The 24445-nt window shown below is 32.5% G+C and overlaps 2 protein-coding genes across 4 annotated transcripts in view; one reads left to right on the top strand and one right to left on the bottom strand.

The window, feature by feature from the left end:
* Nucleotides 1-24445, bottom strand: part of LOC139490679 (glucose dehydrogenase [FAD, quinone]-like) — a 542951-nt gene that overhangs the window by 474394 nt on the left and 44112 nt on the right. Inside the window, exon 13 of one of the 2 annotated variants that reach the window (XR_011656374.1) lies at nt 17803-18000. The gene's annotated coding sequence lies outside the window, so the exon portion shown is untranslated. Of the gene's footprint in view, nt 1-17776; nt 18001-24445 lie in introns of those variants that run through there. The other variant, XM_071277598.1, reaches the window with a different exon arrangement.
* LOC139490676 (uncharacterized) overlaps nt 14227-24445 on the top strand; it is a 32510-nt gene continuing 22291 nt past the window's right edge. The window contains exon 1 of one of the 2 annotated variants that reach the window (XM_071277592.1): nt 14227-14525. The gene's annotated coding sequence lies outside the window, so the exon portion shown is untranslated. Of the gene's footprint in view, nt 14526-20241; nt 20341-24445 lie in introns of those variants that run through there. The other variant, XM_071277593.1, reaches the window with a different exon arrangement.

Raw genomic sequence — 24445 nt, 5'->3', positions numbered from 1 at the left:
CATGTGATTATTCTTAATATATACCAGGCATCTTAGAGATACAACATCATAGAAACTTTTTGTTTAATTGACATGTTTGAGTTAAATTTTGAATTCTAAAGAACTACCAAGCAGAAGGTAGAAAAAAATCATGAATAAGATAAATCTGAAAAATGCTACTTGCTGTAACGGAATTCCAGCTAAAACTGTGAACATCGTTATAATCTGTGTTTGCGCTACAGCTGACAGATCTTATTAATTTATCTTCTGACTCTGGTGTATTTCACGATAGACTAAGCAGGCACAAGTAACTACGATTCATACAAAAATGATTATTAATTATACATATAATAGACCCGTAATTATTCTATCAATTTTCCAAGTTAAACGAATAGTATCTCAACTGTCAGTTTTTTTCGACTAATTTTTAATCTCTTTTTGTTTGCGTTTAGACGATGTCATAGATGTCAGACCAAACTATTTATACTTTTTAGTGATCTGGAGAGATACCCTTGATAAAAATTATTACACAATGTTACATAGCCGCTGTTTTAATGGACCTCTCCAAAGCGTTGGATTGCTCACTTCATCATGCTCATGAAATTTTACTTGACCAATTGTCCTTTTATGGAGTTTCTTCTCGGTCAGTATCCCTTTAAACTCATATTTATCTTACAGAAAACAGCTTGAATCATTACTATGTTTGAACTAATTACAAAACACTTTGTGGAATATACATGTATAATCACTGGAACAGGCACACATAAGACGCTGATATACACAAATTTGATACTTATTCGCTTTAACCCAAATAGAACCACTTTATTTACTAACAAAGCTACCTTTAAAAATAGAAAAAGCAAACAAAATACATCCAAATAAGAAGCAAATGTCAAATTTTCAAATTTGATAAAGGGAGATAGCCCAAAGTTATACCAAGATGAAAAGGCAAACTACACATTTACACAAACTCTAGTCATTAAATATATATTTTTATAATATCTGCATTGTACTAAGTAGGGTCTGTTTAGTTCATTGTTACACATGCTTGTTATGTACTTATTGTGAAAAATAGTGTCATATTTTTTTTATTTTGTTTTACTTGTATGCATTTACATTTACCTGTTTACATTTTCAAATATTAACCAAAGTGTTTACATACTATTTTGCTTTCACAGCAAATGGGATAAATTACTATTGTATAGCTAGATCAATTGTCAGAATTTAGTCGATTATAGGTGATTAATTCTCTTTTGTCTTTTATTAAGGTCTTTCCTCTTCCCGAGGAAAGACCTTATTGTTTTTCTCCAGTTTTTTTTTTTCTTTTTTTTTTTTTTACTTCCAGCATTTTCCCCCCCGTTTTTATTGGAGTTATCAAGACCAAATATGAACCATCGGTAGATCTCATCATGAAGTATTACCAGTTGTTTTTACAGATATCATGACCTTATTTAGACAATAGTTAGATCTCATCATGATGTATTACCATATGAGGCTGAACGGGTTTTCATCGTCCACTATGAGAGTTATATCCCCTTGAAACAATTTCTTTCCTTTGCATTTTTCTCAAAAAGTATTAGATATAGAATCGATTTGAAAACGGCAACATGTACAGGATCAGATGGCAATAGTAATGAACATATACAATCATTTTGTTATCAACCCTTATAAGGAGTTATTGCCCTTGAAAAATTGTACACAAATTTTCAAAAATTGTATTTCGAAAACCGGAAGTTGTAGAGACTTGAGACCTTCACCAGTAATCTCAAGTTCAGGTGACCTTCAATTTGCACCCAAGGTCAAAGGTCACCGAGTGCAAAAAAAATTACGCCGCAACTTCAAGCTTACATATTAGGAAAACGATAAGACTTTGCTGCATACATACAGCGTATAAATTGTTCCTCTCGACGAGATCTACATTTTATTTCATAATCCCAAAAATGTCCGACCGTCTGTTCAAAAGTTACAACGGGATGATTCTTAAAAGCATAATATTTTGTGCATATCTTTTTAAAGGTAACAGATATCAACGTACTATAAACTGCAAATATGATCAGTAAGTCAAGACCTTCAATTTAAGGTCAATGTCAGGTCATGATGAAATTTCACCTTAACATTCACAGTATACTATGACCTTGACTTTGTGATATTTGAAAGGTCAAGTGGTCCTGAGTTAAATGTTGGTAGTCCCATGTCTCTACGACTTCCGGTTCTCAAGTTTGGTATTGCATCATATATTTGATGATTCATTGTGACCTTGATGAACTTTAAAATTGTCCCAATTCTTTTTTTATAATTTTTTCCTTCAACTGTAGATCATTTATCGTTGAACAGATTTGAGATATCTGCTGTCGTTTTAGAGATAATGCAGTTTGAAATTTTGCGAGCGGAGGCATGTATTTCTGAATCAACAAGAGCTTACCACTTAAAATGTTTTAGAAATTGAAGAGGTTAACATAGTTATATGTTTGACCAAATACCAAAAACATTCCATGGAAAAAAACACCAAAAAATCAATTTGAAATTTTCAAGTTTTGCATTGACTTTGTAAGTTTCATAACTTCTATTTATATAGTTGATATTGCATCATTATTTGCACTTTGTCAAATGGGGTCATCTGATATATCAAATTGAAGGTCTAAATAAACTCTACTTAAAAATGAAAATTTTAAACCCCATTTTCATCCCAGGGGGATGAGTGAGGTCATTTAGTGCAAAAATTAAAATTTCTCAAATGGTAAGGTTGTCGCATATCAAATGAAAGAACATAAAGCGTACATTTCAAATTTCAAATTGACGTCTCCCAAAAATGGGTTGGATGGGGTCATTGAGTGCAAAAAATAAATTTCTTTTAAGATAGGGTTGTTGTATATCAAATGAAAGGTCATGATGTGTACATTTGAAATATCAAATTCCCGACCCTCAATAATTAGTTGTATAGGGTTATTAAGTGCAAAAATCAAACTTTCTAGAACATGGCGTTGTCGCATATCAAATGAAAGCTCATCTACTCTATGTTACATATACTATTGGTCATATTGTATTATATATGTTTATTATTTACAAATTGCCTACTTCATTTTCTTTAATATTATATCAATCAACTAAATCAAAATCAATCATATTATGTACTTGTTTAACCTATTTTGAATTTACTTTACATTATGTTTGAAAATTATATTATAATTATTCTGCTCATTCTGGGCGCCGTGATTGGCAAATAAAATATTTGTTTGTTGTTTGTTTGTTTGTTGTATATCATAATTCCGATCTCAAAAATGTAGGTGTTAAAAGCGAAAAGTTTCAGAAGGTATGCTTGTCGTATATCAAACGAAAGGTCGTACAAAGTACATTACGAAAACATCACTTTTACAGGAAAGACCTTTCAATTGTTTTACAAACTTACAATTGAGATACTAGTTTCAACTTCTATTTCTTGTCCTTAATATAATGTTGATATGTACAAAGAGAGGCAATTCCTATCTTTCAAATTTTCCATGTACAACCCTTTCTTTATCAAACCAAAATTATTAAGTTACTTTCATCCTTATTTTCTCATTTAATTATTAAACACAACTGATATATAATAAGATAAGCCTCTGATATAATAAGGATTAATGGATTTGAAATTTATTCATATAATTTTTCGTACATAAATGACATCATAAGCCTCTAAAGATCTCTAAAGGCTATACATGTTAATTGAAATTGATTGCTTATGTTTAAAATTGTAATGTATTGTATTTCATGTATATGTACCAAGTTGTACTTTAAAATAAAAATATCTATCTATCTGTCTATCTATCTATACTATCATAGACATTAGACATTAGACATTATTTTATTAAACCAATCATGGGCCCTTGTCGGGCAAGATACAAAAACATCATACAATGATTATATAAACATTAGTGAAATACACAATATTATAAGTAATACACAAATAATAAATTGATAATATGAGCAATGTAGGATATAATTAAGGTAAGAGGCATTGAGTGCAATGAGGTCTATTTAATATTAAAAGAATATGATATAAAGTTTATTAATACGGAAACAAAAAGTAATAATAGAACCAGGAATATAGTATCTCATTCTGCAGTAGTTCTCCTCATGACCAGTGCACAGCAGTGAGGGACTTTTACATCACAACAATGCGAAGGTCATCAAGGGGAGATCCTTCAGAACTAGCTACAGATACATGAGATTACTCCAATAGTGATTCTCCTCATGATTAATGCACAGCAGCAAGGGTTGACATTGCTACTGGGCAATATTCATCAAGGGACGGTGCTCTAGAACTCACTATAGAGAAAATATAAAGTTCAAATTACAAGTAGTAGAGGGAGATAAATCCCATTAAAACTTTTCATATTTCTTAATGAACATGCATAATTCTGATAATAAATTTTCATCTTCATTATTCATTAACCATATCAGTTTTTGGTTAGGGTCAAGATTTTTAAAATTCTTACAGCAATTATTTATCATTGTTATCATGTCTTTCCTTTGGACCGATAAACTATCACAGTTGAAAAGAAAATGTGTTTCATCTTCGACCTCATTACTACAACATCTCTTACATATTCTATTGTGTCGGGAAGTATTACTATATCTACCTCTCTCTATAAGTAAATGGTGAGCAGATATGCGAAATCTTGTTAGACTCCGTCTATCTTCAAATTTTTTAACAATATTAAGATATTTTTCATAACCAAAATTTGATTTAAAGGTAACATATGTGCATAGTTTTCCTTCTGAGTGAGTTTTGAGATTTTTTTCCCAATCTTTCAACATGGCATTTCTTAGTTTTCTGTTGTTAATTGGTTTAGCCGTGTCTCAGGATATTTGATAATTATTAATCAGTGAAAGAAGTTTTTCAGATGACATATACCACGACGGTTTCTTTGACTCATACAATTTTTTTGATTCTATAAATGCATTATATATATATATAGGAAAGTTAGTGTCTGATTTTTCTAGTCTGTAATAGTATTTAGTCATTGCTTTATAATCATGTTAACATATATTGGTAGTCTTCCTAACTCAGTTAATACTGCAAAATTGGTGCTTTTTTTGGAGCTCCAAGAATAAATTTACAGAATTTAGTATGAAGTTTTTTATCAGGTAATTTAGAGTAAATATGGTCAAATGAAAACATTCCATTTCTATATTTAGATGACATTGGATTAAAGGCCCCCCATATCTCACAGCTGTATAATAGGATGGGTTTGATGGTATGATCAAAAACATGCATGCTTGTTTTGACTGAAGGATGCAAGGATAAAAAATCTTTAGATAACTTAAAATAGGCTTTAAGTGCCTTTTTATACAATTCATCCTGGGCTACTGTAAAGGAGCCAGATGCACAAAAATGTATACCCAAATATTTATATGAATTAACACACTCTAGTTTTATACCATTTAGCATAAAATCATATTTGTTAATCAATCTACCTGCCTTGTTGAATATAAGAACCTTTTTTTTGTTTGTATTCACACATTAGCACCAATAATTGCAGTAATTTTGCAAAATGTCCAATTTTTTGGCAAACCATTCGGAGATGTTGACAGTAAAACAATATCGTCAGCATACATAAGGCAGTGTAAATATTGATCATTTATTGAAACTGGGTCTTCAGAGTGTTTTAAATAGTTTGTCAAATTATTAATAAAGATCTTGAAGAGGTTTGGACTAAGATTGTCTCCTTGTTTCACCCCCAGGTGCGTTGAAAAGGAATTTGTTAAGTTTTCATTTACTTTTACACATGATTTACTTACTTCATACATGCTTTTAATGATGTTGTAAAAAGAAGATCCCACCCCAATATCTAGTAGTTTCAATTTGATTCCAGTGTGAATAACAGTATCAAAGGCCTTTTTAAAGTCATCAAAGCAGGCATATAGTCTACCACCAGGGTTATTACAATATTTATCAATAATTGTCTTGATTACAAACATGTGGTCAGAGGTCCTAGCTTTCTTTGTGAAGCAAATTTGGCCGCCATCAATTATTTTGTGTTCGACTAGAAATTTGTCAAGTCGGGAATTTAAAATGGCATTAAACAATTTTCCTATTGAACTAGTTTATATGGTCAAACCACGATAGTTATTAGGATCAAGAATATCATTAGCCTTGTGTAAGGGTGCAATATATCCTTCTGCCCATTTTTCAGGATAAATGCCATTACTCAAACAAGAGTTGAATATTTTTTGAAGCAACCAACTAAAATACTTTGGCTGCATTTAATCATATTATTTGTAATATTGTCCACCCAGGGGATTTATTCCACTTTAATTTTGAGATGGCAGTGATAATTTCATTATCAGTTATTATAAAATCTAATTCATTAAAACATTTCGGGGATATCTCCGCAGATTCTAAACTCTCCTCAAGATGTTTAACACTATCTTAAAAATTATCATTAACCTTATTTAAATCTTGAAAGTGATGAAGCCAGTCAGATGGTGATATATTGTTAACTGCATGAGGAATCATGATTTTTGTCCTGTAACTTATTTATCAACCCCCAGTATAGTTTGGGATTGTCCTCATGAAGAGTTTCTAGTTGTTCTAAAATATCTGCCTTAAAAACTTTCTTTTTGGTTTTTCTGCATTTGTTATATTCCCTATATAATTTGTAATAATGATTTTTAACCATTGAATCTTTCGGGTTAGAAGAGTAAATTTTTCCATAATTTATAAGATTCTTTCTCATTGAGTGCAAATCAGAGTCAAAGAAATTTTTGTGTTTCTTTTTCTTTTTCTTATATTTAGGTTTTTTTTTCAAAGATTGTTCAGCAGCCTCAATGAAAATGTTAGTTAGTTTAACTGAGGCTTCATTTATGTCTATTTTGGAAGTAAAATGCCCCTTAAGCATGAAATCCGATATTTTTGCAATTACAGATGGAGAAGTTAGAGACTCCTAAAACACTGTAGCTGAGTTCTCTGACCACATGTATCGAGAAGGCATAGTATGCAAATCATGATCAACAAAATCATCTCTTAAATTAGCACTAAATTGGGCTGACATTTCCCATTCAATTTTACAATGACAATCAGATAATGTAGGTACAAATTCAGCAACTCTAAAATACAAAATATAATCAAGGTCACTCTCCGACACAATAGAATAGTCTACAACACTTGCTCCATTGGGAGTATAACAGGTATTACCATTTAAATCACTAAGTGTACGTCCATATAAAATTCTGAGCTGATGAGAAATACAAAAGTCACATAAATCTTTCCCTCTACAATCAAGCTTTTTGTCTCTGTTTTTACGCAACATAATATTTTTATCCAAAGGATATGAATTGTATAAAGGAAGAAAATCTATTTCATCTTGTATAATTAAATCAAGGTGTGATCCAGCTCTGGCATAAAAATCACCACACAGAAGTATATCGGCATCTTTACAAAATAATGTGATATCATTTTCTAGACATTCAAAAAGTTCTATGTCTCCTTTCTTTGTGTAAGTGGATGTCACAGGTGGGTAATAAATAACACAAATATATAGGTCTCTGTGAAAGCCAAAGAATTTTTTTTTCTAATTTAACCCATTGATAATCAGTGTTAGAATTTTTCAAAATTTTCACATGATCTTTTATGTGAGGTTTTCTCAAAATGGCTATCCCACCATAATATCTTTTGTTAGCCTTAGTGATAGGTCTACATACAGGATAGTAGTTAAAAGGGCCCACATTTTTTATATTGCTTTTATAACCAACATGGGTTTCTACAAGGAATGCTAGGTCATATTTTGAAATTGAGTCTATAAAGGTTTTATCCAGGGTTTTGTCAATGTCACCAGAAAAGAGCCCCCCAACATTCCAAGTACACATTTTCAATGTTGAAAATAACATAGTAATAATAATGATTTATTTTATTATAGTGTCACATATTTGATCAGACATATATATACACAATATCATAAACAACACAAAATAAAAGAGATCAAATACCCAGCCTTATGTAGACTTACGAGACACTTATGTACAAACATTTCTAAAATCAAAAAGTTAAAAGGTTTCATTAAACAAGTCATTGTAGTCTAAATGTTCAAAAATTCAAATTCTAAAAATTTTAAAAAGATTTAAAAAGATAAACTTATCTTCATACTGAGCTTTAAAAATAAGAAATAACAATAGAAAAATATTAATTATCACAGATAAACTTACAAAAAAGTAAAAGTTTTTCCAAAATGACTAAATAATTTGAGTTAAAATCACTGTTATAAATATAAATAGAAAAACATTAAATATTTTTGCTTGATAAATTCTCATGTGCTAAATAGTTTTCGTCTCTGAAAAGATTTAAAAATTGCATATGACAAAGAAGTTTGTATATCTTCACAAGACATTATTTCGATAAATTTACTGTCCATATCCAAAGTATCGAAGCTATCAATTAAAGTTCTAGCTTTAGCAAACAATTCAAATCTAATATCGTCATATAATGGGCAAAACAACAAAAAATGTTTTTCACTTTCAACATCGTTGCTATTACATAGTCGGCATAGTCTTTCATCTACTGGTGTTCGCGGTCGGGCATATCGTCCTGTCTCGATCGCCAACGGCAGAGACCCGCTACGGAACAGGGTAACAGTTCGACGCACATTTTTGGGGAGTTGTAGCTTAAGGTATCGCTCAGTTTTAACGTTTGTTTTGTATAAACGGTATGTCCTTAATTTATTTCCGTTTACATTGTTCGAATCGTCAAATAACGCTTGTTTGAATTCTTCGTTATCAACCACATCAAAGCGTTCCTTTATTGTTCGCATAACAGTTTTTGTAGAAATTAATGTATCATTAAGAATAGCAGTGGCATCAACGGTTTCCGCAAAACGTTTCACTTTAACGTACCATCCTTTACGTCGATTTTTAGTCCACTCGGTAATCTTTCGAGTTAAACGCGTATCACATTGCCAAGAATTAGTCCGGTTTAAGGGAGGTAATCCAATCTTGTCAATAAATTTATTTCAAGGACTGATAACTCTAGCATACATTGTTATCAATCCATCCCAGCGTGTGTGGTTAAATATCGAGGTCTGGCAATTAGCACCTTGTACTTTTTGTCTCTTATCTTAAAATTCATGTTATAAACATACACAATAAATTTTCTGATTATATCATGGAAAAATTTAATTGATAATATATCAAGAACCGACTATGGTAACATTTTGGATATAGTTTTCTAAAAATTTTTGTAAAACCCATTCTTATGAACGCATCTATAACAAGCTGTTGTCCCTTTGACCAAGGATATGTATAGTAAGATCTTACTATACAAATCCTTGCTTTGACACATTCCCTGTTTCCATACTCTATTTTATTTCAGTTTTTATACGTTAGCTGGTTGTTACAATTAACAACGTGTCTTTTGTTTTAAGCTTTATATTATTATTTTTTTAATTAGATTTTTTATTATCATTTTTTTTCGAGGAATGATGGGGATTTGTTTAAAAAAATCGGGGTGTGTGTTAATACCACTTAACATTTCGCTCAAGTAATAATTGTAGGTCGGTTTTTGTCCTTTTTTTCTTTTCGTAATTTGAATCTTTGATATAAAAGTTTGCCAATTAAATAAATATAGCTCTCCATTCTTTTGCTCATTCGATAAATCGGCAATCGTTTACTCGAGCAACATTCATCAATTTGAAAGTCGTCACGTCACAAGCATAACATAGATGTGTTTTAATTTAGTTACAATAAAAGATGATGTTAAAGGCAATGAGACAGCAACCAAATGACAGAAATAACCAAATAACGCCTAGATATGGCAATACTCAGTCTACATGGTCCTGGCTTGGAACAAATATATATAATTATAGAATTCGGTCATATTATTCGTACATAAACATAAGTTGCATTTAAAGAAATAAGTGTGTTTTTCTCTACAACAATTATTTTGACCCAATCCAATACTATATGTTAACGAAGGAACCCATAGGACGTTAGGCTATATTACAATTCAATCCCATTGTAATATTATGAATAGTTATCAATAAAATGTCTATACACGTAACGAAAGTAATGCTTACTACCAGAAATGGTTGTCTTGTGATAGCCCGTACAGACGGGGCTCGTTTTTTTCTGACATTAACGCAAACTGAAGTTATTCAGGTCCTATAACCATAAAAGTACAAATTGAATACTTAATACAAATTTCAAACTTTTTAAAATAACTTGTAAGCCTATGAACTCAAGTTGTGAATACTAGTGCGCAAAATCTACTTAAAAGGGTTGTAGGATACAAGAGAAGTTGGAACAATACGGTTTGAACTCAGTACTAATACTCCTATAGAGAATGACATACAAAGAAGCCTAGTGTTGGTCATAAGAATAGCCCAGATTCTTCGTTGATTGATATAAAATGATCAATCATATTTTATGTTCTTATTTTTGATGGCGTAGTCCGTCGGGTCAATCTTTCAAAACCGTATGATAGGCTGCAGACACCAAGGGGACACTCATTCATGACTAACAAGTCGAAAAAAACAAACTTAAAAATACTGACAACGCCATGCATGGCAAATAAGGAGTGAGTTAATTAGTTGACATATGGAATAAAATTAAAATACAAATTGTTTCCATCGAGAAAAAAAAGGGGGGGTCTTTGCCAAAAGCACCAATACGAGAATTGTTAACTGAAATATTTTCTTTATAAAAATATTGGCGTAATAAACAACTCTTTATGAAATAAACTCGCTATGTCTCGACACCAAACAGTCTTAATTATGCATAGTAGAGAACGAAATAAACCAAACTCACATTAATCATTGCACAAATATGAGATGCGGTTCTTAGAGAAAAATATTCTAGCAAAAAGTATCAATATTGTATCGATCGACTATTTACAAGTTGTTTATCTCCTATCATACATGTACTCCACGGGAGGTTATCAAACATCTTACTTTACAATATTACAAGTGGACAAAGTAACTACCGCATACTATGTACAGATCATGGAAGTGTTATATTGACATTTTACTTCTATGTTCAGAGGCAAGGGTATTCTGAACTGGTGAACCATTTCATCAGGCTAAAGCACCACCCAAAAGTGATCTCTTAAACATGCTACAAAGTAATAAATTACACACGCACTATATTCTGTGTTTAATTTGAAAGAAAGGATACGACACTGGTCATTCTTCTGTTGTGAAGAGTAATGCTGTATTTATTTTTTTTTCTCTTTCAAGAAATAATTTGTCATCAAACTATATATTTCTGTCATGGGTTGATACCCGATATCCTTTATTATTCTATCATGCACGAAATATTCGTTTGTTTTTACTAAACTCTCATATCTTTGAAGGAAACGTTATATATTGTATAACCGGTACAGAGAAGCTCCACGTTATTGTTATAACAATTTACAGTACTGTTTTGCCATCATATCGAGAAAAATATATAGTTATTCTTGTTTCATTGTTTCGTACACTGAATCTCTTGGCCATATATAAGTATATGACGATGAATGATTGATATTGATACAACCTTATACCAGAGTCGACCACCTACTCTTGTTTAGTATATCCTCGTGTACCTGCAGCTCTCTTTTACTTCTTTTTAATTAACCTAATCTTGACTTTATTGGTTTTGTCACGTTGTGACCTTCTCATAGAGATTATACTATTACCTAATTTTGAATATTTGTATAGTAAGCTGCTAATACTTATGAAATGTTCATGTAAATAAATTTGAAACATATTGACTATAATGTATTTCAAGTTTGTTTTTTTTTAAATTTGAAAATAGTAGTGCACGATTAATTTTAAACCAATGGTTTTTAAATATTTTATAAATATACGAATATAACGTGTACAGTAAAATTTTTAAACATATACCAATTAAAACATTACTAAATATTTTATTACTAATTTTAAATACGAAAAATCTAGTTTGTGATGTATAATGATATATACAGCGCCGCATGACATCTTAGTGCTCGTGTATATCATTTTACACTAATCGTGACGCTCGTCATTGAATATTGGTAAAATCTTCATTTTTGTATTAAAGATGGTATCAAGAGTAATATATTTTTAAATGTCGAAACTTATATCAAAAGATTCTGCAATCTTTCTACTTTTAAATGATAACAAGGTCAAATAAATGTAATTTGATTTAGTATTTTAAAATATTTTTTAAAGATGTGCCCTTCTTGGTTATCAATTACTTTTTACCATGTAAGTATTTGTAACAATGACTGTTACTAAAGTTAAATTGGTATCAAGAAAGAAAAATCCGAAAAAATAAATAAAAATATTACCTGTTTGCTAAAATATTGAAGAACATAATGCAAACAAAGGTGAAACGAATTTTTTATAAGAAAATGTTTAAATCGTCAAATGAAATATATTTCCCGTTGACTTCTATATATCGAATTCATAGATAAAATCTATGACCAGTGACGCATGCGCATTACGGACCGGACTGATTCTTGACAATGATCAGATCGCAATATCCGACTTAATAATCGTATACATGCAGTTCTTTGTTTCGTAAAACACGAGGTCCAACCCATATCTCCTCGAATCGCAGTATTTGCAGTGTACCTTCCAACAGACATGAAAAATTTAGCTGCTTTGTTCTGAATAGAGTTTATTACTGAATGTACTTTTGTGCCCCATATTCCCGAACAATAAAATAACACTGGTTCAACCATAGTAGAGTACAACTTGGAGTATACAGAGTGTGTCATTCCACCTGCGCTTATAAATTTGCCATATAACGCACCGAGTGCTCTGCTCGCTGATTTTGATAGTTCACGTACGGCTTTGTCGAACGTTAAATGTTCATCTAACCACATGCCTAAATATTTATATGATGTAGCATAGGCAATGTTTTGTCTGGAGCAAGTAAAGTTAAAGTTACTACGATCGATAGATGGATTTCGGAAATGCACTACGTTACTCTTGGACGGATTAACATCAAGCTTCCACTGACTACACCAATCGGAGACAACATCCAACATTTTTTGCAGACTATCTTCATCGGGTGCAATAAGTGCTATATCATCGGCGTAAAGAAGGATACTTAAAAGATCATCTCCTATACGAATGCCGCACTGTAGATTGTTAATGCGTTCGGCCAAGTCATTAATATAGATCGCAAACATTGCCGGTGATAACAAACACCCTTGTTTCACACCACAGTCAACATCAAACCATGGAGTGTATCTATCATTCACGCGGACTGTACATTTGACATTCTCGTAAAGTGACTGTATGGCGGATATGAATTTTCCTTGAATACCTGCACGTCGTAGTTTATACCATAAAAGGCTTCTAGATACAGAATCAAACGCCTTCCTCATATCTATAAAACTGACGAATGTAGACTGTTTTGATATTTTTCTGTTTGTTATAACTGAAGTAAGGCTATATATATGCTCTTCACAGCTGCGTTTTGGACGAAAGCCATTTTGTTCCTCACACAGGATATCGTTGTCCTCTAACTGCTTACATAAACGGAAATTCAAGACACTACAGTAGATTTTGCTCGGTACGGATGTAATCGTGATTCCCCTGTAGTTTGTTGGGAGGCGTTTATCGTTTGTTCCCGGTTTTAATATGGGATTTACAACTCCAGATGTCCACTGTTCAGGCACTTTACCCAGTTCAAAACAACCGTTGCATATAACATGCAGTAAGTCGATCGCACTTTCATTCTTTAGCACCTCTGATGGAATTTCATCATATCCAGCTGCTTTGCGTAATTTCGTATGTTCAACGGCTTTAACTATTTCATCACGAGTTATGTTATTATTAAGATCAGGTAAATCAGTTATGTTTCCCTCATTGACTAAATTATCGAGATCGTCGTTGTCATCATTTCTTGCGTACAATGTTTCAAAATCGGACTTCCAAGTATTGAGAACGTCATCCCTGTCTGTATTTACCGTACCATCCGGGTTCACGATTTCCCATGGTATATTTTCCGTTCTTTCGTTTGCAATACCTAGTTTTCCTATACTTCTCTCATAGTCATGTCTTAGTCTGTAAAAAAAATGTATAACAAATAATTAAGACAAAATAAGATACAGAAAAAAAACTTTTAAGTAGTTGTCTGCTACTATAAAACTTATATACTAATATTTCTTAAAATAATCACCAGTAGTTTTTAGAGTACAAAAGTATTATGTAATACCAAGGACGTATATTAGACGTATATGTTAGTTATACGTCCTTGGTAATACCCATTATATACATCTATATAGATATGATACTATTTATAGCTAACTTTATTGAGCAGCTGTCGGATGCAGTTTTGTCAGATATTGGCGTCATGTTCACAACAGTACTGTAATTCACCAAACCCTGACTCAAGCTAGCGAACAATTGTAGCGAACAATTAAGAATAAAACTGCTTTTTTGCCAGCCGCTTGCCGCTGGTGTCGAACGGAGTACTCCTTATTCAAGAAACAAACAACGCTTTTCATTCAGCAGCCCAGGAACATATATACTGTTCCCAGAGCAGCCTTAGGTACTGTACTTGGGTAAGGCCGTTAGTCACCTCCTGACCTTAGTGTGTGCAATGTAAGTATTCATATTATATTAGTCATGCTGAACCTTAATATAGGTGCCAAACTTTTCTCCTTATAAAGATATCGAGGATATAATACAAAAGGCTGGACGGAGTGATGGACTCTGAGACATGTTCAACGAATCAGGGTCTGTTCGCCCCAAAACACGTTCTTGTCCAATCACATTCGCCACCTTTCATTTCAGCACCTTACACGTCTGCTCGCACGTCTGCATTCTTTTTATTGGTTTGATAATTTTATGATTAAGTTAAACAGAGTACAAATCTTTGATGTAGTGCTATCATTGTTTTTCATTCAATCATTGTTTCAAAATAAAGTGAGATTCTGACAATGTTGTTCAATGTTTTTGTTGTTGAATAAAATTTTAATGTATCATATGCATGTTAATCATGTTTTGGTAAGTGTATATTGCTATCATTTTTTCCAGTTTCAAAATAAATGGAGATTCTTACAACATTTTTTATTGCTAAATACATCCTTATCATGTTTTTGTTAGTCTTTAACTGTTTAATGGCAACAAGGATTTGTATAGTAAAATCTTACTAACAAATCCTTGATGGCAATAAAATATTTTTAGCTCACCTGGCCCACAGGGCCAAGTGATTTTTTCTCATCACTTGGCTTGGGTCGTCCGTTGTCTGTCGTCTGTTGTCCGTCGTCTGTTGTCCGTTGCTGTTGTTAACTTTTACAAAAATCTTCTCCTCTGAAACCACTAGGCCAAATTTAACCAAACTTAGCCACAATCATCATTGGGGTATCTATTTTAAAAATTGACCCGGCCAATTGCAAACAACCAAGATGACCGCCCAGCCCCGTAACTAGATGGAGGCAAATGAGGCAAATGCCTCATGTTTGAAATTTCAAAAAAAAAAAAATTGAAACAAACTAGTCTTCATGTCAAAATGTTTTCATGGCAAGTGTCTTGCAAGCAGCAAGTTCTCTTCACTCTCTGATGTCACCCCTGCATGTAATTCGTGATCCACTTTTCTATTTACTTTTAGTTTTCAGTGTTGATGGTCTTTTGTTTGTGTCTTATCTGTACCCGGGTTTGTCTTTTGTTCATTTATTGTCCAGGACTCCTACTTTATGACTATTCTAAGTGTTGATTTTCATTTGTAAATGTGTGGTTTGGCAATGTTGCATATCCACCGATGTACAGACATTGTTCGAGAACATATTTTAAGAAGATACAATGCTATTGGACACAGAAACATTGGTCGTTTCTACATGGAGAATTGAACTAAATATCAAAAATACAAAACTGGCTCTTTTTGTAGATAAAATTAGATAGCTGACATGTTTTTACATTGAAAGGTTAAACTTGCATTAAGTCGTGTTCAGATCCTTTAACAGAAAATAAAGGAAAATTGAGTAAACGTGCACAGGACTTCAACGCACACAAATTCAATGCATAGAAAAAATACATATTATCAATGGTCAGGTTTTTATTTCTGTTCTTCATCTTGATGGTCGCTGAAGGGTCTTCCACAATGAAAGAATCAATAATACCATAAAGCAAGGTCAATATGGTCCCTAGTGTCGACTAAAGCACTACTAGTACTTAAACTGCAGTGCACTGTCACTATATTTCAATCCAGTCATAAAAAAATTCACCAAAGTCTAAAGACAATACAGGCAGATCCGGTATTAATGATTTTGAGAATTACGATTTTTGCTTTATCTTACATATGGGTCTTTTAATGTTAACCCTAAAACCTAAAAGTCTTCAATTACAATGAATCTATATATTTCCGTTGAGACCAGAAAATTGTCAAAAAAATTAGCATGTTAAAAGTTAATTGTGTTTCAATGTAAAAAAGAGTCCGGGAAACTCTCAGAATGCATGATTTTGCATGATTTTTCTCAGAGCTTCTGGGGGCCTTGAGCGGCCCCCAGACCCCTCGCCAAAATTTTTTCGAATATATTTTGCCTCACTTTTAAATCAGGCTAGTTACGGCCCTGCTGCCATGGCAAAAAATAGAACATAGGGGGAAAATGTAGATTTTGGCATATTTATCTGAAACCAAAGCATTTAGAGCAAATTGGAAATTGGGTAAAATAGTTTTTTATCAGGTCAAGATCTATCTGCCCTGAAATTTTCAGATGAATCGGACAACCCGTTGTTAGGTTGCTGCCCCTGGATTGGTAATTTTAAGGAAAGGAGTAGGGGCAATAAGACCCTTATTTGGCCCAAAAATTACTGCAAATTTAAAAGTTATCATATATATCCTTAAATTACTGAAAACTTGACTAAGGTATAAGGTACTAAGAAAAACAAAACAAATTTGACATCGAACAAGTTACCATGGCAACAAATCATTACCTAATTTGGATATTTTGTTAAATTTCGTGATTTTCCTTGTTTTTTCATCAAATTTTAAGTATATTTTAGATTGAAAAAGTATATGCGCACCCAAGAAACAACTTTATATTTGGTGAGATTATGCCAATAGTTATAATGAAGCTTCTGTTAAATTATTTTTGATGTTTCTCGGCTGCGCAGGATGTTTCCACAACAGAAATAAAGACAGAAAACTGCCTAAATTCTGTATTTTTCAACGTTTTTGTGAAAACAGTACATATTATGACGTAATTGTGACGTCATCAGATAAAATCTTTATGTTTTTCATTTATATTTCTTGACCCTATGCATTTATAAACATTATGTGCCAATTTGAAATGGTTATCAAACATTTTATTTTCTTGGGCCAAAACTAGGGCTTAAATGCCCCTACTCCTTTTGGCATTTTTGGTTATTATCTTGAATATTATTATAGATAGATATAAACTGTAAACAGCAATAATGTTCCGCAAAGTAAGATCTACAAATAAGTCAACTTCACTAAAATGGTCAGTTGGCTAGCGCTCCTTAAAGTCATAAGAAACCTCAAATCAAAAAAAAATATTGCATATGTTTTTTATAACTCAATGGATAGTTTTCATTGTAAAACTTAGGTACATATACTTTTTTCTGAAGAAAATTCTTTAATTTATTCATATTTAGAAGAAGTTTACTTTATTTGAATTGCTTCCTTCCAGCAAGCAATTCCCCCGATATATTTTCCGTATGCAAGGTGACCTCAGTGTGACCCATCTCGTTAAAATCCGGTGACCACAATACGCATGGATGTCCTTAAAATAAACTTTTATCTGAATTTACATGTTAAACACGTGCTCAATTTCCATGCTTTTTTGTTTATTTTTCGTCAATTGTTGACAAACAGGTGACAATCGTTAAACTTCGGCTTCAAAACACGAACTTTAATTACCTGCCATATTTTCACAACAACACTGACCGATTGAAAAAAAAATTGACGATTATACGAAATTTACACGAAAAAAATGATAAATTCGAGCACAGAAGACTAAGTTTATGTTGTTTGTATGCATTGGTTTAAGAATTGGAAGAACATTATTTTTCACCGGTCACTCGTTTCTTATGACTTTAAGGAGTTATATATATTGCCCTTTTATATAGTCAATTTTTAACAATTTTTCGTAAATTTTTGTAATCTTTTACAAAAATCTTCTTTTCTGAAACTTCTATGACAATTTTAACCAAACTTGTCCACAATCATCATTAGGGTATATAGTTTTGAAATTGTGTCAGCTGACCCAGCCCTCGAACCAAGATGGGCGACATGGCTAAAAATAGTACATCTATGAGTTTTTGGCTCATATCTCTGAGCAAATCTGACCAGATAAAATTGTTCATTAGGTCAAGATCTATTTGCCCTAAAATTTTGAGATCAATCAAGCAACCTGCTGTTGGGTTGCTACCCATGAATTGCAATATATATGTAATTTTAAGAAAATTTTGCAGCATTTTGGTTATTATCTTCAATATTATTATTGATAGAGATAAACTGTATACAGCAATACTGTACAGCAAAGTAAGACCTACAAATAAGTCAACATGACCAAAATTGTCATTTGACCCCTTAAGGAGTTATTGGCCTCTATAGTCAATTTTTAACAATTTTCATAAATTTTATAAATTTTTGTAAAATTTTACAAAAACGGCAAAATTTCCTTAAAAAGATCTACAAACACATCACCATCACCAAAACACAATTTTGTATTTTGTCATGAATCCATCTACAGTGGCTGATCCATAACTTTTTATAAGGGGATGCCCACTGACTGACCTACAAGGGAGGGGGGTCGCTCCAGTCATTCTTCAGTGATTCCCTATATAATCAACCATTTGTTTCCCACAATTAGGGGGGGGGGGGGGGGGCAGGCCCCCCTGGATCCACCTGTGTCCTTTGTTTAATATGCACATAGACCAAGGTGAGCGACACAGGCTTTTTAGAGCCTCTAGTTGGAACTTATTATTAAATGCTGATGAAGATATATATACCAAGTTTAGCCTTTAACCATAATTTTATATTGAGGTGATTAGCTGTCAATTTATTTTTATATTATTAACTCCAATTTTTTGGGGGTTTCGACTATTATAATGCCATAATGTTGTCTGTGTCATCGTCAGAAGACACAATTTGGTTTCCAGACAATAACTTTAGTTAAAGTGAATTGATCTCTATGAAATAAAAATTGATAAAATTTACATTTACAATGATTTTTGTCGAGCCTGCAACTTTTGTTGCAGAAAGCTCGACATAGGGATAGTGATCCGGCGGCGGCGGCTACGGCGGCTACGGCGGCAGCTTTAACTAACTTTTTAAAAGCTTTATATTTTAGAGGGTGGAAGACCTGGATGCTTCATACTTTGTATATAGATGCCTCATGTTACGAAGTTTCCGTCAGTCACATGTCAAATGTCCTTGACCTCATTTTCATGGTTCAGTGACCACTTGAAAAAAAAGTTCAGATTTTTTGTAATGTTGAATTCTCTCTTATCATAAGTAATAGGATAATTATATTTGGTATATGCGTACCTTGCAAGGTCCTCATGCCCGTCAGACAGTTTTCACTTGACCTCGACCTCATTTCATGGATCAGTGAACAAGGTTAAGTTTTGGTGGTCAAGTCCATATCTCAGATACTATAAGCAATAGGTCTAGTATATTCGGTGTATGGAAGGACTGTAAGGTGTACATGTCCAACTGGCAGGTGTCATCTGACCTTGACCTCATTTTCATGGTTCAGTAGTTATAGTTAAGTTTTTGTGTTTTGGTCTGTTTTTCTCATACTTTATGCAATAGATCTACTATATTTGTTGTATGGAATGATTGTAAGATGTACATGTCTAGCGGGCAGATGTCATCTGACCTTGAGCTCATTTTCATGGTTGAGTGGTCAAAGTTAAGTTTTTGAGTTTTGGTCTTTTTATCTAATACTATATGCCATAGGTCAACTATATTTGGTGTATGGAAATATTTTATGATCTATATGTCAGTCCCGCAGGTTTTATTTGACCTCAACCTCATTTTCACGGTTCATTGCTCAGTGTTAAGTTTTTGTGTTTTGGTCTATTTTTCTTAAACTATAAGTAATAGGTCAACTATATTTGTTGTATGGAAGCATTGTTAGCTGTACATGTCTGCCTGGCATGGTTCATCTGACCTTGACCTCATTTTCATGGTTCATTGGTCTTTGTTTAGTTATCTTGGTTAATGCTAAGTTTATGTGACAGTTTTTAATAAAGTTTTATACTTAGGACTATCAACATAATATCAATAATTAGTAAAGAAGGCGAGACATTTCAGCGTGTGCACTCTTGTTATTATACTAATAAACCCTAGTCAACTTAAATAAATAGATAAAGAACAGATAATTATAATGATAGTATATGGTGATAGCATGGATAGGGAAGAAGTGTATTAACATAAGATTGACACAAGGTAAGATTATGTACATATATATTTATTTACATGCACACATATAAAAATTGTGGTTTTTATCCAACGCAATCATAGGTTTGAACATTATTTTCTATTTAGACTTGTTTATATTATTTATTTAGTACGTAACCTGCATGGGTGTTATTTAGTGATCTACAGATGAAATAGATTTTCTTCTTATTTTATATTTTCCAGTGGGATATTGATGGTTCTCTCTTTCTTATTATTAAATCTTCGTTGATAACCAGTAAAAAACCGGTCTGGGACATGTTATAGCTAAGTGTACTGAAGGCTGGGATCAGCACAAATTATAAATATTCATATAATATGTATAAGAATCTCATCACTTGGCGTCCGATGTTCGTCGTCGTCCTTGTTAACTTTTACAAAAATCTTCTCCTCTGAAACTACTGAGCCAAATTTAACCAAACTTGGCCACAATCATCATTCGGGTATTTAGTTTAAAAAATGTGTCCGGTGACCAGGCAAACCAACCAAGATTGACGCCATGGCTAAAAATAGAACATAGGGGTAAAGTGTAGATTTTGGCTTATATCTCTGAAACCAAGGTATTTAGAGCAAATCTGACATTGGGTAGAATTGTTTATCAGGTCAAGATCTATCCGCCCTGAAATGAATCGGACAACCTGTTGTTGGCTTGCTGCCTTTGAATTGGTAATTTTAAGGAAATTTCACTGTTTTTGGTTATTATCTTGAATATTATTATAAATAAAGATAAACTGTAAACAGCAATAATGTTCAGCAAAGTAAGTAGTTTAAAAAATGTGTCTGATGACCCTGACTGCGAAACAAGATGGCCTACATGGCTAAAAATAGTACATAGTGTAAAATGCAGTTTTTGGCTAAAAACTGAGAAACCAAAGCATTTAAAGCAAACTGACGAGGATAAATTTGTTTGTTAGGTCAAAGTCTATCTGCCCTGAATTTTCAGACCAATCAGGCAACCGGTTGTTGGGTTGCTGCCCCGGAATTGATAATTTTCAGAAAATTTTGCAGCTTTTGGTTATTATCTTGAATATTATTATAGAGAGATAAACTGTAAACAGCAATAATGTACAAAAAAGGAGACCTACAAATAAGTCAACATGATCAAAATGGTCAATTAACCCCTTTAGGAGTTATTGCCCTTTATAGTCAATTTTTAACAATTTTCATAAAGTAGTAGGTCTGGTAAGGGCCGATTTTGGCCTCAAATTTCAGGTTTATCTGACGAAAGATTTTGGACTCTTTTTAAACACTTAAGTGTCTATTTCAGTTGATTCAATTAGTTTATGTGAAAGATTTTAACTGATTTAGTCTAGATTTAAGCTTAGATATGAAAAATCTATCAAATATGTCAACAAATTTCCTTTTTCAGATGGTTTTTGTCAAAAATGAAATTGGCAGCATCCGTGTTCATCCTCAACCTTTATATATGTTATGTATTATCATCAAATACAACTTACATTTCAATATTAAGAATGAACACAAATGCAGCCACTTTCATTTAAGACGGAAAAATTCACTAAAATGTTAAAATTGTGAAGATTTCAGTAATTTAGCATGACTTAATGATGCTAGAACCCAATATATATACATTGTATTGTCAAAAATAGCCAATATTTATGTAGCAGAAGCATTCTACTTTCCAATAAATAACTTAAAGTTTACATTTAAACAATTTTGTAAAACTGCTATATTTTGGGACCAAAAATTGGTCATACTGGACCTACTTCTTTTGTAAATTTTGTAAATTTTTATTCGTTTATGATATGCACATAGACCAAAGTGAGCAACACAGGCTCTTTATGGCCTCTAGTTATTATGAAATTGTCGACTCTAGGACAATGTCTAGCATTTAATGTATATATAGGTAGCTTTTATAGATAGCATCATTGATCATATAGCAAAGGAAAAATGTAAAACAAGTTTATATGTACACCGATCTTATTCATATTATTTATAACAGCATTGATTTTTAAAAAAGATATATACTGAACGACTTTAAAAACGCAACACTCATTTTGTTGATTCTTTCCCCCCAATCTTGTTTGATTCTCTTACAACTACTTTCATGCTTACCATACTTCTTTCTCTTTACAAAAAATCTACATCTGACTTACCTATGGTTATTGAACATACCAAATTTTTGAACTTGCACAAATTTCTTAAAGCAAAATTTGGGACCCATAAAAGATTGTTTCAGTTTTTTTGCTTTGTGAAACAGTTCTTTTAATCCTTGGCCACACTTAAATCAGTTTAGAAATGTTGCATCTCCATATTGTCAAGACTGAGGAATAAAAATCTGAATCAGCCTGGTCCCATAAGAATTCTGCAAACAGAAAAACATAAACGTTTTGCAACCATACTGTATGACTTTGAAAGCTCATCTTATTGTTCTTCCGACAACGACACAGGTAGACGGGATTTGTTGCTGACTATCAATGACCAGATCAATGTGTGGTGACAATGCAACGTCAATAGAATTTGATTACCAATGTCATTTGCGATACATGTTTACGGCCTCAATGTCAAATGCTAATCAAATTGCTGATGCCATTGCATACAGATTAATGCCATAAATGTTTCCCATCAACTGAACTGCCAAAGAATCGACTGAAGTAAAACCTTTAAAGCCCTTAAATTCCAACTGCATAATTGCCAAAACCCACTTAATTGGTTGACTAAATGCAAAATCAGAAGGTGAAAAACAGAACCCAAAACACGTCAGACAGAATTTGTTGACCTGTCTGACAATCATTTTGGCTTTTGTAACGGGCAGTCATTGCTTCTGACGGTGACACATTCATTCAAAAATAATCTAGTGTTGTGTTTCTAAAGTCAGTCAGTATATATGTTATTGATAAATATGAAGCTATATAAAATCTATTGTAAGGAAAAGCCCTTCAAGTCTTATGTAGGTTGGAACAATTCCAAGATTTGTATATATATATATTCATGTGTATATTGCTTTTTTAAATATACTTGAAGTTGAAGGGCTCTTCCTTACAATGGGCGGGGTCATTAGCTTTTAACATATATTTTACAGCAGACACAGATACAGTTATTTTTAAACTCAACATTTGTGAGTCATATGAAAAGGGGGGATTTTCTCTTACAAAAAGCATGAGTTGTTTTAAATAGGGAGTTCTAAGTTTCAAACCCCATTGAGGAATCCTCCACTCACAGTCATTGACAGTACGTATTCAATAAAATTACAATTCACCAAAAATTAAAAAAATGCCTGAGATATTTTTATTAAGTTTTACCCAGGTTGTCTGTCCATCCGTACGGTCCGTACGTCCCAAATTTGGTTTCCGCTCTCTAACTTAAGTTTATCTCAACTAAATGTTATGAAACAATATACACAATGCTTATTACCCCAAAATATAGATTAAGTTTGAATTTTGGTGGTGTCATTTTCACTGTTCTAGAGTAATGCCCCTTACAAATGGAAAAAAACAGATTTTTTGTTTCCGTTCTCTAACTAAAGTTAGCATCAACCAAAGTAGTATAACTTATACACAATGTTTATTACCACAAAACACAGATCTAAAATGAATTTTAGTAGCATCACTTTAACTGTTGAGTTATGCCCTTATATGGAAATGGAAAAATTGCTGAATTTGTCGTTTCCGTTCTCTAACCATGCTAACTGAACCAAATGTTGTGAAACTTATACACTATAACTTATATGCTTATTATCCTATAATACAGATCAAATTGGATTTTTTGGTGATTTCACTTTTACTTTTTTTATTTTATATATCTTGTAGCTAGTACCCCTTTAACATTCTTCAGTTTTGTCCCTTTATAACTTTATATGATATGCAAGTGGGGTCATCATCTGTGTCCCATGGACACATTCCCCATTTATTTTTATCTTGAGAAATGTTTTTTCTTTCATTTGACTTTTGACTTTTGACTGTAACAATTAATAAAGTCATGAAAGTATTGTCATGCGTGAAATTCAACAGATTTAAGCAAAAATAATATTGTAATTTCATGATCCAATTTTCATAATGAAGTATGTATTAACATAGCATACAAGAGGGGGGATAGGAGGGGTCTTGATCCCGAAATCCCGGGCTTAAAAACACGAAAT

Source organism: Mytilus edulis, chromosome 10, assembly GCF_963676685.1.
Source record: "Mytilus edulis chromosome 10, xbMytEdul2.2, whole genome shotgun sequence".
Lineage (NCBI taxonomy): Eukaryota > Metazoa > Mollusca > Bivalvia > Mytilida > Mytilidae > Mytilus > Mytilus edulis.
The sequence above is the reverse complement of the archived record's forward strand: the minus strand, read 5'-3'. Positions and strand labels throughout refer to the sequence as shown.